Consider the following 17838-nt stretch of genomic DNA (forward strand, 5'->3'; position numbering starts at 1 on the left):
GCCCCCAAATCTTCCTCAGTTTTCCCCCAGGATTCTCCAAATAAGAGAGATGGGCCCACTCACAACAGACCCTCATCTGAGCCTCTGAGAATCAAGAATAAGGTGAGCTGGGAGAGAATATGAGAAAACTCAAACTTTCTACCGTCATTGGTAGGGGTTTTGTGGTGGCAAAAGGAGAGAAGAGGGGGAAAGAAATATTCAGTAATAAAACAATTAAAAAATCAAGGCACACTGATCCATCCCTGAGTAAGCTCAGCCTTTGGTGACTGTCTTTTTAAACAATATCTTTAGGGATATCTGTCACCTTCTTCTATAAACTGCAATTCTCCCAGGTAGCTCTGTGAACCAATGGGTTTCATGTTACCAGCCGACCCAAATCTTTAGCAATTTAGCCCAGGTCTTTTGATTTTCTATCCCCTATTCTAGCAGCCAAGAGGCAGGCTACTTGTCCTCACTACTAAGGTGGAAGAAGGCCATAAAAGGATTTATGACCTGAACATTCCAGAACCTTCTGAACAAATCCGCCCCACTGTCTCCCCTAAAAGCAGGACCCACTTTCTGCAAGCTGAGGAATACATTTTCCTTGTGGACCAGCCTGTCCGTCTCAGCTTAGTTCACACAAACATGAAACCCTTATCAAATGACAAGCTGCTCACCCACAGAATAGGAAATTTCTAGATCAGCATGACAGTTGCCAAGTTGGAAGCCCAAAGATGGAAGTGGCCTGTGTCATTTGTCACCAAAGTTCCACAGCCACGATGTAGCCCCGGCATCTCTGCCCTTCCCACTGGCAAGTCCTTGGACTGTTCGAGAACTCGTCATGGTCTGCCCTGCAGTGTGAACTTGCAAACGGGGCCCCGCGCTCCCCACAGGCGGAGGTGTCCATGCCAGTCTTATCAGGCGCATTCCAGCCCCTGTGGCCTCTTTTGCAGGGACAGCCTTGAAGGCCACAGTCCCGGGCACCATCAACCACTAATCATTCCACCACAGAGGTAACAGAATGTTAAAAGTGACACTTTGGGGGCCAAGCTACTTTCACCGTGAAATTCCAAAGCAAGACATGTTCACAAGAAATGCTCGAGGTCCGCAACCTGCCAGCCTCCTCTCCCATCTGGAGAATATAATGAGTCAGCATGTTGAGAGACGGGATTTTATTTATTTATTTATTTATTTATTTATTTATTTTTATTTTTGGCTGCGTTGGGTCTTCATTGCTGCACGCGGGCTTTCTCTAGTTGCGACGGGCGGGGGGGCTACTCTTCGTTGTGGTGTGTGGGCTTCTCATTCCTGTGGCTTCTCTTGTTGTGGAGCACAGGCTCTAGACACTCGGGCTTCAGCAGTTGAGGCACGTGGGCTCAGTAGTTGTGGCTCACGGGCTCTAGAGCGCAGGCTCAGTAGTTGTAGCATGCGGGCTTAGTTGCTCTGAGGCATGCGGGATCTTCCCAGGGCAGGGCTCAAACCCGTGTCCCCTGCATTGGCAGGCGGATTCTCAACCACTAAGCCACCAGGGAAGTCTAAGAGATGGGATTTTAAAGAGAGGATTTTCTGAAAAGAGTATCTTTGGAGAAAGCTGTGCTTCTTGGGCAGGTGAGGGCCTGCCCCCTCATCTGAAACACGTTGGGGGTTTCCACAAAGCCACTTGGCCATCTTACCATGTGACTCCCTCCCGCTGAGGGCAGAAAAGGCTGGGGCCCTTTCCCAGACAGGAAATCCAGGGGCGGTCAGGCTGCAGTGGGCTGAATAAAGGCCCATAGATGTCAAGTCTAATGCCTGGAACCTGTAAATGTGACCTTATTTGGAAAAAGAGTCTTTGCAGGTGTGATTAAGTTAAGGCTCTTGAGACAGGGAGGTGATCCTGTATTATCCAGATGAGCCCTAAATGCAATTACACGTATCCTTGTAAGAGGGAGACAGAGGGAGACTTAAGCGCACACAGAGAAGGCCATGTAACCAGAGATGCAGGGATTAGAGCGACGGGGCCACAAGCCAAGGAACGCTGGCAGCCACCAGAAGCCCAGAGAGACAAAGAGCAGATTCTCCCCCCAGAGCCTCCAGAGTGAGCTCAGCCTTCCTGACACTGGATTTCAGCCCAGTAAACTGATTTCAGACTTCCATCCTCAGAACTGTGGAAGAGGACGTTTCTTTTCAGCCATCAAGTTTGTGGTTATTTGTTACAGCATCCACAGGGAACTAATTAACATGCAGGGTGACTCCTGCTTGGGTGGTGACGCCAGATGCAAGCGTCTGAGTTGGGGTCACCCTCCATCCCGGAATTTGTCAGGGCAGGCGATGCATGAAGGTTAGAGCCAGATGTGGGCCACACAGGGCAGGAACCAGGATGGCCTCATCCAAACTCATCATCTCTGGCTGGAGGGGCAGAGACCCCAGCCGCAAGAAGTTGGAGGTAAACCCTAAGGGAAAAGTCCCAAGTGACCACCCAGAAGAGGGACACCTCCCCCTGGGTCAAAGACACACAGAGCCTTAGAAGAGCCCACCAGGAGAAAGGTCAGCTTAAACTGTAGTGGGTTCCCACTACACCCACTTAAGTAAGAGCTATCCTATGCCTCCCACTCGCCCCGAGCCCCAGCTTCCACCTTGGGGAAGAGCAGGAAGGAGACAGAAGCCCAGCAGAGAATCCCCCTTTCCCACGCAAGGCTCCAGCCCTGAGCAAGCTAAGCTGGAGAGCTGGAGCGGGGGTGGGGTGGGGGTGGGGGGTGGGGGTTGGAGGGTGGGGGGGGCGGGGGGAATGGAATGTCAAAGTTGAGAGTTTTGACTAATATTTTGGCCTGGACATTCAAATTCCAAATTGAGACTGTTTTCCATTTAAAGCGACCTTAGGACAGACTATTTCCTAAGAGGAGCAGAAAAGGCAGCGCCTGCCAGCGTTTTCATCCCAGGCCAGGGAACATTAATCCCACTGAACACATTTCAAAGGGGCAGCAGCAAAGAAACCCTGAAGTTGCATGCCCAGTACACCGCGAGCCAGGTTTATTCAACATGCTGGTTGCAAAGGCTGGTGAAAACATCTCAGTGGAACGGAGCATCGCTGAGCTCCTGTGAAAGGAAAAAATGCAAATTTGTTTTCGGTGTCACTTTGAAGCTTCCTGCGCAGAGCCCTTGGCCTTGACAGACTCGCACTGACGTCAGCGCAAGTTAGCCAGATCCCAGCAGCTGTTCACCTCCTCCCTCGACGGCCTCGAAACCTGGTGCACAACACGCTGATTTTGTTTCACGGAAGATTAAAAACATTTGCTGCTGCGTCCATAATTCACAGGCCCTGTTATCACTGGGACCAGGAATCCTGAACAATAAATGCTTAGTCCCCTCTCAAAACCGAGGAGCAGCCCCCAGAGAGAGGCCAGACACAGGATGATGCATCATCTGGGACCCAGCCCAGAGCCGGGTCATTACATCCTTTGCCTTTCTTCTGGAACAAGAGGAGAAGGATCTATACACCCTTCAGAACACGGTCATGCACCCCAAGCTGCTTTGTCCTCACATGCTGTAAGAGAGATGGGGCTACATAGCCCTGGATGAGCGCCCCCTTGCCTCCGGTCTCACAGCAAAGCATCAGCAAAGCAAGATGAGAAATGAGCTCCCTGGCTCCTCGCAGGGGTGTAGCAGGGCTGGTGTTGATGGTGGCAAAGCTGATTGTCATGCGGCCCGCCCTGAACCTGCAGCCGGGACCCCAACTCTACCTGGAACCTTCTGGTCCCTCCCCGCACCCAGGAGGAGACTTGGGCAGGCAAAGCCCAGCTGAGATGGTTCCTGCAGCAAAGAGCCAGTTCTTCTCCAGAAATCCTGGTGGGACAGATGGTTTGTCAAGCTGGTAGGTAACTCCACATCTTTCCGTCAGGCTGCTCAGACACATCCCTTAGGTAACTACTGTTTGGCGCCTCCTCTGTTAAAATTCAGCAGAGGCCAGTAGATTCTTTATCCCTTTCATTTGTTTAGTTGCAGGAAGTAATGCTCTTCCCTAATTAAGCCAGTGAGTTGGGCGAAGAGAAGGGATGTGAGAGAAGGAAGCAGGGACTGGGGGAGGGCTGGAATGATGGTCACACCTCTCTGTGGTCTTCAGATGCTCTCAGCAGGGACCTGAAACATGTGGGTGTGCCTCAGAGGTAACCCCCCCACTCAGAGCCAGCAGAGACCTGAGTCTGATTCCTCCCCGTGCCATCACTTGCTCTGGACACAGCAGTGTTGGTCTGAGCACTGCACCAAGCTCCAGCTAACGCTCAAGGTCCAGCTATTGCTGGACTTTCCCTCTCCCCTCTCCTGGGGGTCTCCCCTGTGCCTCCCACCCAGAGGCTGTGTGGGACCCTCATCTGAGATCACCTCCCTCATCATGGTTGGCTGCAGTGGGCCGTGGCATTTCCCAGTTGGCTGTGAGCCACGGGAGGGTAGAGACTGTGCCCTGTCTAAACCCCATCACATAAAATGCAAAATGAAGTATACCAACCTCAGAAAAAGAGTCGAGATGTTACTGTTGTTGTTGCACTGTTGTTATTTATCTAGTAGGGTAAGTCCCCTACACACGAACCTTCAAGTTGCGAGCTTTCAAAGATGCGAACACGCGTTCCATCAACATCAGGCATGAGTGAAATTGCAGCTTGCCCTCCGTCTCCTATTGCTGATGATTGCTTAGCTCTACCATCTCCCACCTCCTCTCCCTCCTCCAGTCAGTAACTCTCCTTGCCTGTTCACTCGATGCCAGCCCCTGTATGCCAGCTGCTGTACTGGACTACTGTCCTTTTCAAGGGACTGTACTGTGAGATTAAAAATGTTTTCTTTGGGGACTTCCCAAGTGGGGAAGTGGTTAAGAATCCGCCTGCCAATACAGGGGACACATGTTCGAGCCCCGGTCCGGGAAGATCCCACATGCCGCACAGCAACTAAGCCCGTGTGCCACAACTACTGAGCCTGCACTCTAGAGCCCGCGAGCCACAACGACTGAGCCTGTGAGCCGCAACTACTGAAGCCCATGCACCTAGAGCCTGTGCTCTGCAACAAGAGAAGCCACCGCAATGAGAAGCCCGCGCATCTCAACGAAGAGTTGTGGCCCGCTCGCCACAACTAGAGAAAGCCTGCATGCAGCAACGAAGACCCAATGCAAGCAAAAATAAATAAATTAAATAATTAATTTTTTAAAAAGTGTTCTTTATTTTCTGTGTTTGTTTCTTTTTAATGTATTATTTGTGTGAAAAGTATTATAAACCTGTCACAGTACAGTACTACATAGCCGATTGTGTTAGGTGGGTACCTAAGCTAACTTTGTTGGACTTAGGAGCAAATTGGACTTACAAACGCACTCTCGGAAGGGAACTTGTTTGTATGTAGGGGACTTACTGTAATGATAAATAACCACGTTTCCCTTTCTGGAATCTGAGTAAACCCATAAGATGCTGCGGATTCACATCACGGACTGTCTGCACTCTCTGTTCGAAGTTGGGGGACTTTTCTGGAGGAAGGCAGACTGAAAGAAGGAGTTATTTTTGCTGTTGTTACTTGTAATCAATCTTTTACTCACAGCTGCAAACCTTTACTCAATTACGGATGAAACGTAAGAAGCTTTTTGAAATGCTAAGAAAGGAGTGGGTACCAAGGGACCAAAGTAAAAATCCAAAAGCTGAGTGGGGAACAGGCCGGGGTTGTCCACTGCACATGAGCCACACAGAGGCAGAGAGATGGTGGCACCAACGGGAAGGAATTCGGGAAACTCTTGTCTCCCCCCAGTTGCTAAATGCTATTGAAATACTATGGACAGAACAATGAGAGGAGGTTCAAGGTTGGCATGAAAAAGTCAAGATGCCGTCAAAAAAAAAAAATTTAATGGGACTTCCCTGGCGGTCCAGTGGTTAAGACTCCGTGCTTCCACTCCAGGGGACACGGGTTCGATCCCTGGTGGGGGAACTAAGATTCCACATCCCACATGCCGAATGGCTCGGCCAAAGGAAAAAAAAAAAAAAAGATGCCATCATTCCCTCAGCAAACATTTATTGAGCCACTTCATGTGTCAGGTCACAACTGTAAGGGGACGCACTCATTGTCCCCCAGGAGTTCCCAGCCTCTGGGAGACACTGTCACACCAGGCTGAGCAAATGCTATACAGTCAGGTCTGGAGGAGCAGTGGGCACAGAAAGGGGATGCTACGTGGAGGCTCGTGGTAACAGCTCAACCCAAACACCAGGCAGACCCGGACCAAGCCCTGGGTCCGAATCTTGTTAGCACTGGGACCGAACCCTGCTAGCACTGGGACCATTGCCAAGTTATTCAATCCCTCTCAACCTGTTCATGCCCCTTGAAAATGAGACTATCAGTGCCTGCCTCAGAGGGTTATCATAAAATGATTAAATAGAACATACAATAAAGTGGCCAGCCTAGATCACTGCTTGAAGAAAATACTCAGTAATATTGACTTTCATTCTTCTTCACCTGTCGGACAAAGTCAGACACTTCCACAGAGGAGGTAAGATTTTAGATGCATCAGGGCTTACAAAGGAGGACCGGGGATTTGGTGAAAAGGAGATGTCATTCACAAAGAGACCAACACGTACGTAAATGCATGGCATGTTTGGAAACCAGCAAGGGGTTCAAAGTCTTTGGCCTGAGGGACTCACAGGAGGGGAGAGCTGGACAAGTGGATTTGATCCATGCTAAGGAATTTGGACTTTGTCCTGTGGGCATTTGGTCAAAAGACAATGGGTTCTGGAATCGAATAGTTGGATTCCATCCCCACCCAATATTGTGGGTGGTGAGATCGGGGTTCAGGGAGGCAAGCAAGTGGGATTAATAACATCCAACCTGATGGGCTCCTGAATGGTTTACATCTGGGGTCAGAAAACTTTCTCTAAAGAGCCAGGTAGTAAATACGTTTTCTGTTGCAACTACTTAACCCTGTCAATGCAGCATGAGAGCACCCATAGACCATACGTACATGAGTGAGTACAGTTATGTCCTAATAAAACTTTATTTATAAAAACAAGCAGTGGGCAAGATTTGGCCTTCAGGCAGTAATCTTCCCACCCCTGCTTTAGATTAGGAAACAAACCTGAAATCCCCTACAACACGGTGCCCCCTGCCCCTATCCACATGCCAACAACCAGCACTGTTCTTAGATCCTTATAGCAGGTCCAGTGGCTCCAAGACACTGCTAAATGATCTGAAGATTATCCTGAGCTCCCCCAATCCAAGCTCTAGAGGCTGCCACGCATCAAGATAATGTGTTCCACAGAATGAGAACTGCTTTGCCACTGAGTGTTTTAGTAATCAATCAATCAATCAGTCAGAGAAAACTCATTAAGCACATGGTGCTGGAAACATTGAGATCACTGAGGCTGGATCTGCAGGAAGAGCACGTGGTTCGGTGAGAAAGTCCCGCTTCCCAGTTGCCTGAGTTCTACTCACAGTTTTACACAGTTTTAGTTGTGCACAATCCTCGAGAGTCACAGTTTCCATTTCTTAATCTGTACGATGAAGGAATTCAGCCAAGCGAGGGTGTGGAGAAAAGGGAACCCTCCTACACTGTTGGCGGGAATGTAAATTGGTGCAGCCACTATGGAAAACAGTATGAAAGTTCCTCAAAAAACTAAAAATAGAGTTGCCATATGATCCAGCAATCCTACTCCTGGGCGTATATCCGGAGAAAACTCTAATTCGAAAAGACACATTGGGCCGCAATATTCATAGCAGCACTATTTACAATAGCCAAGACATGGAAACAACCTAAATGTCCATCAACAGATGAATGGATAAAGATGTGGTACACAGAGGACCTGCATGGAAGGGGAAAAGCAGCATGTGGAAAGGAGGGCCTCTAGAGTGTGGAGTTCTGGAGTTTGGAGCCATGTGGCTGACAGAGTCTTGGTGTTCCAGCCGGGTGTCAGGCCTGTGCCTCTGAGGTGGGAGAGCTGAGTTCAGGAAATTGGTCCACCACAGACCTCCTGGCTCCACGTAATATCAAACGGCGAAAGCTCTCCCAGAGATCTCCATCTCAACGCTAAGACCCAGCTCCACTCAACAACCAGCAAGCTACAGTGCTGGACACCCTATGCCAAACAAATAGCAAGACAGGAGCACAACCCCACCCATTAGCAGAGAGGCTGCCTAAAATCATAATAAGGTCACGACACCCCAAAACACACCACTGGACGTGGTCCTGCCCACCAGAAAGACAAGATCCAGCCTCATCCACCAGAACACAGGCACTAGTCCCCTCCACCAGGAAGCCTACACAACCCACTGAACCAACCTTAGCCACTGGGGGCAGACAAAAAAAACAACAGGAACTAAGAACCTGCAGTCTGCGAAAAGGAGACCCCAAACACAGTAAGTTAAGCAAAATGAGAAGACAGAGAAACACACAGCCGATGAAGGAGCAAGATAAAAACCCACCAGACCTAACAAATGAAGAGGAAATAGGAAGTCTACCTGAAAAAGAATTCAGAATAATGATAGTAAAGATGATCCAAAATCTTGGAAATAGAATTGAGAAAATACAAGAAATGTTTAACAAGGACCTAGAAGAACTAAAGAGCAAACAAACAATGATGAACAAAACAAAAAATGAAATTAAAAATTCTCTAGGAGGAATCAATAGCAGAATAACTGAGGCACAAGAACAGATAAGTGACCTAGAAGATAAAGTAGTGGAAATAACTACCGCAGAGCAGAATAAAGAAAAAAGATAGAAAAGAATTGAGGACAGTCTCAGAGACCTCTGGGACAACATTAAATATACCAACATTCGAATTATAGGGGTCCCAGAAGAAGAAGAGAAAAAGAAAGGTACTGAGAAAATATTTGAAGAGATTACAGTTGAAAACTTCCCTAATATGGGAAAGGAAATAGTTAATCAAGTCCAGGAAGCACAGAGAGTCCCATACAGGAAAAACCCAAGGAGAAACACACCAAGACACAGATTAATCAAACTATCAAAAATTAAATACAAAGAAAACATATTAAAAGCAGCAGGGGAAAAACAACAAATAACATACAAGGGAACCCCCATAAGGCATTAGCTGATTTTTCAGCAGAAACTCTGCAAGCCAGAAGGGAGTGGCCGGACATATTTAAAGTGATGAAAGGGAAAAACCTACAACCAAGATTACTCTACCCAGCGAGGATCTCATTCAGATTTGACAGAAAAATTAAAACCTTTACAGATAAGCAAAAGCTAAAGAGAATTCAGCACCACCAAACCAGCTTTAAACAAATGCTAAACAAACTTCTCTAGGCAGGAAACACAAGAGAAGGAAAAGACCTACAATAACAAACCCAAAACAATTAAGAAAATGGGAATAGGAACATACATATCGATAATTACCTTAAATGTAAATGGATTAAATGCTCCAACCAAAAGACACAGACTGGCTGAATGGATACAAAAACAAGACCCGTATATATGCTGTCTACAAGAGAGCCACTTCAGACCTAGGGACACATACAGACTGAAAGTGAAGGGATGGAAAAAGATATTCCATGAAAATGGAAACCAAAAGAAAGCTGGAGTAGCAATTCTCATATCAGACAAAATAGACTGAAATAAAGACTATTACAAGAGACAAGAGACAAAGAAGGAAACTAAATAATAATCAAGGGATCGATCCAAGAAGAAGATATAACAATTGTAAATATCTATGCACCCAAAATAGGAGCACCTCGATACATAAGGCAAATGCTAACAGCCATAAAAGGGGAAATCGACAGTAACACAATCATAGTAGGGGACTTAAAAACCCCACTTTCACCAATGGACAGATCATCCAAAATGAAAATAAATAAGGAAACACAAGCTTTAAATGGTACATTAAACAAGATGGACTTAATTGTATTTATAGGACATTCCATCCAAAAACAACAGAATACACTTTCTTCTCAAGTGCTCATTGAACATTCTCCAGGATAGATCATATCTTGGGTCACAAATCAAGCCTTGGAAAACTTAAGAAAATTGAAATCCTATCAAGTATCTTTTCTGACCACAATCCTATGATACTAGATATCAATTACAGGAGAAAATCTGTAAAAAATACAAACACATGGAGGCTAAACAATACACTACTAAATAACCAAGTGATCACAGAGGAAATCAATAAATACCTAGAAACAAATGGCAACGTAAACAGGACGACCTAAAAGCTATGGGATGCAGCAAAAGCAGTTCTAAGAGGGAAGTTTATAGCAATACAATCCTACCTCAAGAAACAAGAAAAATCTCAAATAAAGAACCTAACCTTACACCTAAAGCAATTAGAGAAAGAAGAACAAAAAACCCCTAAAGTTAGCAGAAGGAAAGAAATCACAGAGATCAGATCAGAAATAAATGAAAAAGAAATGAAGGAAATAATAGCAAAGATCAATAAAACTAAAAGCTGGTTCTTTGGGATTTTCCTGGTGGCGCAGTGGCTAAGAATCCGCCTGCCAATGCAGGGGACACAGGTTTGAGCCCTGGTCCGGGAAGATCCCACATGCCGCAGAGCAACTCAGCCCGTGCGCCACAACTACTGAGCCTACGCTCTAGAGCCTGCAAGCCACAACTACGGAAGTCTGCATGCCACAACTACTGAAGTCCGTGGGCCTAGAGCCCGTGCTCCACAACAGGAGAAGCCACTGCAATGAGAAGCCCACTCACCACAACGAAGAGTAGCCCCTGCTCACCACACCTAGAGAAAGCCCGTGTGCAGCAATGAAGACTCAATGCAGCCAAAAATAAATAAATTAAATAAAGAAATAAAATATAGTTTTTTAAAAAAAATAAATAGTAAAAGCTGGTTCTTTGAGAAGATAAACAAAATTGATAAACCATTAGCCAGACTCATCAAGAAAAAAAGGGAGAAGGCTCAAATCAACAGAATTCGAAATGAAAAAGGAGAAGTAACAACTGACACTGCAGAAATATAAAGGATCATGAGAGATTACTACAAGCAACTAAATGCCAATAAAAGGGACAACCTGGAAGAAATGGAAAAATTCTTAGAAAAGCACAACGTTCCAAGACTGAACCAGGAAGAAACAGAAATATAAACAGACCAATCACAAGAACTGAAATTGAGACTGTGATTAAAAACCTTCCAACAAACAGAAGCCCAGGACCAGACGGCTTCACAGGCGAATTCTACCAAGGCAAATGCTAACAGAGAAAAGCTAACACCTATCCTTCTCAAACTCTTCCGAAACATAGCAGAGGGAGGAACACTCCCAAACTCATTCTACAAGGCCACCATCACCCTGATACCAAAACCAGACAAAGATGTCAGAAAGAAAGAAAACTACAGGCCAATATCACTGACGAACATAGATGCAAAAATCCTCAACAAAATACTAGCAAAGAGAATCCAACAGAACATTAAAAGGATCATACACCATCATCAAGTGAGGTTTATCCCAGGAATGCAAGGATTCTTCAATATACGCAAATCAATCAATGTGATAACCCATATTAACAAATTGAAGGAGAAAAACCATATGATCCTCTCAATAGATGCAGAGAAAGCTTTTGACAAAATTCAACACCCATTTGTGATAAAAACCCTCCAGAAAGTAGGCATAGAGGGAACTTACCTCAACATAATAAAGGCCATATATGACAAACCCACAGCCAACATCATTCTCAATGGTGAAAAACTGAAAGCATTTCCTCTACAATCAGGAACAAGACAAGGTTGTCCACTCTCACCACTATTATTCAACATAGTTTTGGAAGTTTTAGCCACAGCAATCAGAGAAGAAAAAGAAATAAAAGGAATCCAAATTGGAAAAGAAGAAGTAAAGCTGTCACTGTTTGCAGATGACATGATACTATACATAGAGAATCCTAAAGATGCTACCAGAAAACTACTAGAGCTAATCAATGAATTTGGTAAAGTAGCAGGATACAAAATTAAGGCACAGAAATCTCTGGCATTCCTATACACTAATGATGACAAATCTGAAAGAGAAATTAAGGAAACATTCCCATTTACCACTGCAACAAAAAGAATAAAATACCTAGGAATAAACCTATCTAAGGAGACAAAAGACCTGTATGCAGAAAACTATAAGACACTGATGAAAGAAATTAAAGATGATACAAACAGATGGAGAGATATACCATGGTCTTGGACTGGAAGAATCAACATTGTGAAAATAACTATACTACCCAAAGCAATCTACAGATTCAATGCAATCCCTATCAAACTACCAATGGCATTTTTCACAGAACTAGTACAAAAAATTTCACAATTTGTGTGGAAACACAAAAGACCCCGAATAGCCAAAGCAATCATGAGAAAGAAAAATGGAGCTGGAGGAATCAGTCTCCCTGACTTCACACTATACTACAAAGCTACAGTAATCAAGACAGTATGGTACTGGCACAAAAACAGAAACATAGATCAATGGAACAGGATAGAACACCCAGAGGTAAACCCACGCACATATGGTCACCTTATTTTTGATAAAGGAGGCAAGAGTATACAATGGAGAAAAGACAGCCTCTTCAATAATTGGTGCTGGGAAAACTGGACAGCTACATGTAAAAGAATGAAATTAGAACACTTCCTAACACCGTACACAAAAATAAACTCAAAATGGATTAAAGACCTAAATGTAAGGCCAGACACTATCAAACTCTTAGAGGAAAACATAGGCAGAACGCTCTATGACATAAATCACAGGAAGATCCTTTTTGACCCACCTCCTAGAGAAATGGAAATAAAAACAAAAATAAACAAATGGGACCAAATGAAACTTAAAAGCTTCTGCACAGCAAAGGAAAACATAAACAAGACAAAAAGACAACCTTCAGAATGGGAGAAAATATCTGCAAATGAAGCAACTGACAAAGGATTAATATCCAAAATTTACAAGCAGCTCATGCAGCTCAATATCAGAAAAACAAACAACCCAATCCAAAAAATGGGCAGAAGACCTAAACAGACATTCCTCCAAAGAAGATATACAGATTGCCAACAAACACATGAAAGGATGCTCAACATCACTAATCATTAGAGAAATGCAAATCAAAACTACAGTGAGGTATCACCTCACACCAGTCAAAACGGCCATCATCAAAAAATCTACAAACAATAAATGCTGGAGAGGGTGTGGAGAGAAGGGAACCCTCTTGCACTCTTGGTGGGAATGTAAATTGATACAGCCACTATGGAGAACAGTATGGAGGTTCCTTAAAAAGCTAAAAATAGAACTACCGTATGACCCAGCAATCCTACTACTGGGCATATACCCTGAGAAAACCATAATGCAAAAAGAGTGATGTACCACAATGTTCACTGCAGCTCTATTTACAATAGCCAGGACATGGAAGCAACCTAAGTGTCCATCGACAGATGAATTGATAAAGAAGATGTGGCACATATATATACAATGGAATATTACTCAGCCATAAAAAGAAAGAAAATTGAGTTATCTGTAGTGAGGTGGAGGGACTTAGAGTCTGTCATACGGCGTGAAGTAAGTCAGAAAGAGAAAAACAAATACCGTACACTAACACATATATATGGAATCTAAAAAAAAAAAAATGCTTCTGAAGAACCTACTAGGGGCAGGACAGGAATAAAGACGCAGACATAGAGAATGGACCTGAGGACACGGGGAGGGGGAAGGGTAAGCTGGGACGAAGTGAGAAAGTGGCATGGACATATATACACTACCAAATGTAAAACAGATAGCTAGTGGGAAGCAGCCACATAGCACAGGGAGATCAGCTTGGTGCTTTGTGACCACCTAGAGGGGTGGGATAGGGAGGGTGGGAGGGAGACGCAAGAGGGAAGAGATATGGGGACATATGTATATGTATAGCCGATTCACTTTGTTATAAAGCAGAAACTAACACACCACTGTAAAGCAATTATATTCCAATAAAGATGTTTAAAAAATGTTAAAAAAAAGATGTACATATATACAACGGAACACTACTCAGCCATAAGAAAAAAGAATGACATAATGCCATTTGCAACAACATGGATGGACCTAGAGCTTATCATACCAAGTGAAGTAAGTCAGACAAACACCATATGATATCATTTATATGTGGAATCTAACATATGACACAAGTGTTCATTACCTACGAAAGTTCATTACCTACGAAACAGAAACAGACCCGCAGCCATAGAGAACAGACTCGTGGTTGCCAAGGGGGAGGGGGGGTGGCATAGGGAAAGACTGGGAGTTTGGGATTAGCAGATGCAAACTATTATCTATAGGATGGATAAACAACAAGGTCCTACTGTACAGCACAGGGAACCATATTCAGTATCCTGTAATAAACCATAATGGAAGAGAAAAAAAAAAAGAAATTCAGCCAAATGGCAATGTGATTCTGAGTTTGCTTCAGAGGGCTTCAGGGGTGGGGGAGGGCTTTCTGGCGCCACCTTGAAGGAAGCCATGCCCATGGGTTGGCCTTGAGGGGTCAGGCTGGCATTCTTTGGGGGAAGGGACAGCATGAGCCATGGGGAGAGGAGGTAACTGGCAACCAGTGTATGAGCCTTCCTTCATCGAGAAAGGGTTCAGGGAGGGAGATGCAATAAAATGGGAGAAACGGGTGGAGCCAGTGCATTGAAGACTCTTGGTGTTTTCTGCTGTCATTGCGAGAAGAAGGAGACTTTCTGGTGTATAGTATAGATCAGGAATCAAAAACGCAATACCTTCAGGGGCTAGACAGGTAGGAGTGAGTATGTGGGACGGATATAACCACAGGGAACCATAAGAACAGGACAGACTGGCGAGTGCAAGCCCTGCCTAGGAGAGGTTCTGGCACTTAGCTCCGGATGACTGGCTGCCGCCATGTGGTCTTCATGGCTCAGCGTGGTTGATCTGAGTTTTTTTTAAGAATGTTGGAAATTTAGGTTTGTATGTGAGAGCTCCTGATTTTTAAAAATTGACTTAACTGTTTTTATTAACATCATGCCAGCCAAACAAAACACAGCTGCTTAGATTCTGCCCAAGTTGCCAGTTTGAAACTTCAGCTGTAGATGGGGAGGCTGATTTCAGAATGAGCTCCGGACAACCAGCAAAGCCAAAGAGCGACGCTGAATCCAGTCCCAGCCTCTGCAGACGGAGGCCTCCTTCAGCATTAGATCAGCTACGAGCTTCACCTGAAACTAGGATTAGCTAGTTACAGGACCCCCAGTTAAATCTGAATTTTAGATAACCAGAATACTTTTTTAGCATAAGTATATCCCAAATATTGCATGGGACATAGACTAAAAAGTATTCAGTTTATCTGAAATTCAATTCAAATGTAACCGAGCATCTTGCATTTTTATTTGCTAAACCTGGCAGCTGTCCCTGGAACCCCATCCCAGGCTCCAATAGGGTCAGGCCCTCCCAGCTCCTCTCAGAGCAGCAGACTCCACCCTTGAGGACACAGGGATATAGTCCACGATGCAGATTTCAAAGGAAAGGGAAGCAGATCACACGTTGGAGGACCTGAACATGGCCGTAACTTCAGGTGATCTGTATTAACTACCCTTGGCATCAAAGGATGGATGTTCCGGAGCCATCTCACCTCTCCAGTTGTGTGTCCTTTGGCCCTCTGAGCCTCGGTTTCCTCATCTCGTAAATGGAGAAGGGAACTCCAATCCCACACGATTGTCAAAAGGATGAAATGGAATAGATGTAAAAGCATTATCACACTGTGTCTGGCACCGGGCAGACGCAGAACATTTGTTGTGTGAAATTCTTCCACCTCAGAATGACTGTCTTCCTACTGCTCCCGTCACCAAGCCAAGACCTGTCTACTGAGGGTCCCAGAAGGATGAGGCAGGGCAATATGAGAAGCCCACCATGGCAGGTGACATCTCTGGGGACGGGGGAACAGCCAGGGAGCTGAGCTCCTGGTGAACCACCAGGATCACAGTTCAGGGGGAGAATGAGACCCTGGCTTCCTACACTTTCAAGGCTGGAAGTCAAGTGCGCAGAAGCCTCCATTTATTTGTTTGTTTGAAATATAACACTGTAAGTCTAAGGTGTACAACATGTTTGTTTGAAATATAACACTGTAAGTTTCAGGTGTACAACATGTTTTGTTTTGGTTTTTTTTACAGTGGGTCCTTGTTGGTTTTCTATTTTAAATATAGCAGTGTGTACATGTCAATCCCAAACTCCCAGTCTATCCCTCCCCCCGACCCTTCTCCTCTGGTCACCCGCAAATTCATTCTAAATCTGTGAGTCCGTTTCTGTCTTGTAAATAAGTTCATCTGTAACATTTTTTAATGCCATTTGCAGCAACATGGATGGACCTGGAGATTATCATTCTAAGTAAATCAGATAGAGAAAGACAAATATCACGAAGTCTCGATTATGTGCTGAATCTGAAAAAGATTGATACAAAAGGTGTAAAATATGTTGACTTGAGGCGTTTATATATTGTAACATGATTGCCACTGTACCGATAGTTAGCACTTCTGTCTTGTCCCATAATTATCATTGCTTTTCTGTGGTGGGAATAATTAAGATCTAGTCTCTTAGCAAGTTTGATGAATATAATACACCCGATGTTGCTGTCTATATTCACTACACTGTGCGTTAGATCCCCAGAACTCATTTATCTGCTAGTTGCAAGTTTGTACCCTTAAATAACTCTCCAATTCCCCACACCCCAACCCCTGGAAACCACCGTTTTACTATTTGTATGCATTTGGATTTTTTAGATTCCACATATAAGTGATACATAATATTTGTTTCTCTCTGTCTGACTCACTCAGCCTAATAATGTCCTCAAGGTCCATCCATGTCGTCCCAAATGGCAGGATGTCCTTCTTCCTCATAGCTGAATAATATTCCCTTCTGTATATATACACCACATCTTCTCACCCATTCATCTGTTGGTGGACACTTAGGTTGTTTCCATATCCTAACTACTGCGAATAACGCTGCAATACCCATGGCAGTGCACATCTCTCTTCAATATCCTGTTTTCATTTCATTTCCCTTGGGTATATACCCAGAAATGAATTTGCTGGGTCATATGGTAGTTCTATTTTTTAACTTTTTGAGGAACTTCTATATTGTTTTCCATTGTGGCTAAAGCAATTTACATCCCCACCAACAGTGCACAGGGGTTCCCTTTTCTCCACACCCTCACCAATGCTTGTTATCTCTTGTCTTCTTGATGAAAGCCATTTCTAACAGCGTGAGGTGATAGCTCACTGTGGTTTTGATTTGCATTTCCCCAATGATTAGTGAAGTTGAGCATCTTTTCGGGTACGTGTTGGCCATTTGGATGTCTTCTTTGGAAAACTGTCTATTTAGTTCCTCTGCCCATTTTTAATCGAATTGTTTGCGAGTTTTTGTTATTTCGGATATTAACCTTTTATCAGGTACAGGGTTTGCAAATGTTTCTCCCATTCTATATGTTGCCTTTTCATTTTGTTGATTTTTTTCTTTTGCTGTGCAGATGCTTTTAAGTTTGATGTAGTCCCACTTGTTGATTTTTGCTTTTGTTTTTTGCGCTTTGGTGTCATATACCCAAAAAAATCACTGCCAATGCCAAGTTCAAGGAGCTTCTTCTCTACGTTTTCTTTTAGGAGTTTTATAGTATCAGGTTACATTTAAGTCTTTTTGATCCATTTTGAGTAAATGTTTGTAAGTGGTATAAGACAGGGGTCCGATTTCGTTTTTCTACATGTGTTTATCCAGTTTTCTCAACATCACTGTGGAAGAGACTATCCTTTCTCCATTGGTGTTCTTGGTTTTCTTGTCAAATATTAGTTAACTGTATATGCTGGTGGGGGGTGTAATTTTGAGCTCAGAATTCTTCTCAATTCATGGTCTGCCACTGTTTTTCAGCAGCATGGCTACTCTTGCAGGTAGTACAGAGATGGTCTCTTATGCACTCAG

The 17838-nt window shown here is 44.3% G+C and overlaps 1 long non-coding RNA gene across 1 annotated transcript; it reads left to right on the forward strand.

Moving 5' to 3' along the window:
• Window positions 1–3267: 3267 nt before the first annotated feature.
• Window positions 3268–5151, forward strand: LOC132507104 (uncharacterized). Its single transcript, XR_009536054.1, has 2 exons — window positions 3268–3829; window positions 4841–5151. It is a non-coding gene; the product is annotated as an uncharacterized LOC132507104 (long non-coding RNA).
• The last annotated feature ends 12687 nt before the right edge of the window (window positions 5152–17838 follow it).

The sequence above is a fragment of the Lagenorhynchus albirostris genome, chromosome 16, assembly GCF_949774975.1.
Source record: "Lagenorhynchus albirostris chromosome 16, mLagAlb1.1, whole genome shotgun sequence".
In the NCBI taxonomy this organism is placed as follows: domain Eukaryota; kingdom Metazoa; phylum Chordata; class Mammalia; order Artiodactyla; family Delphinidae; genus Lagenorhynchus; species Lagenorhynchus albirostris.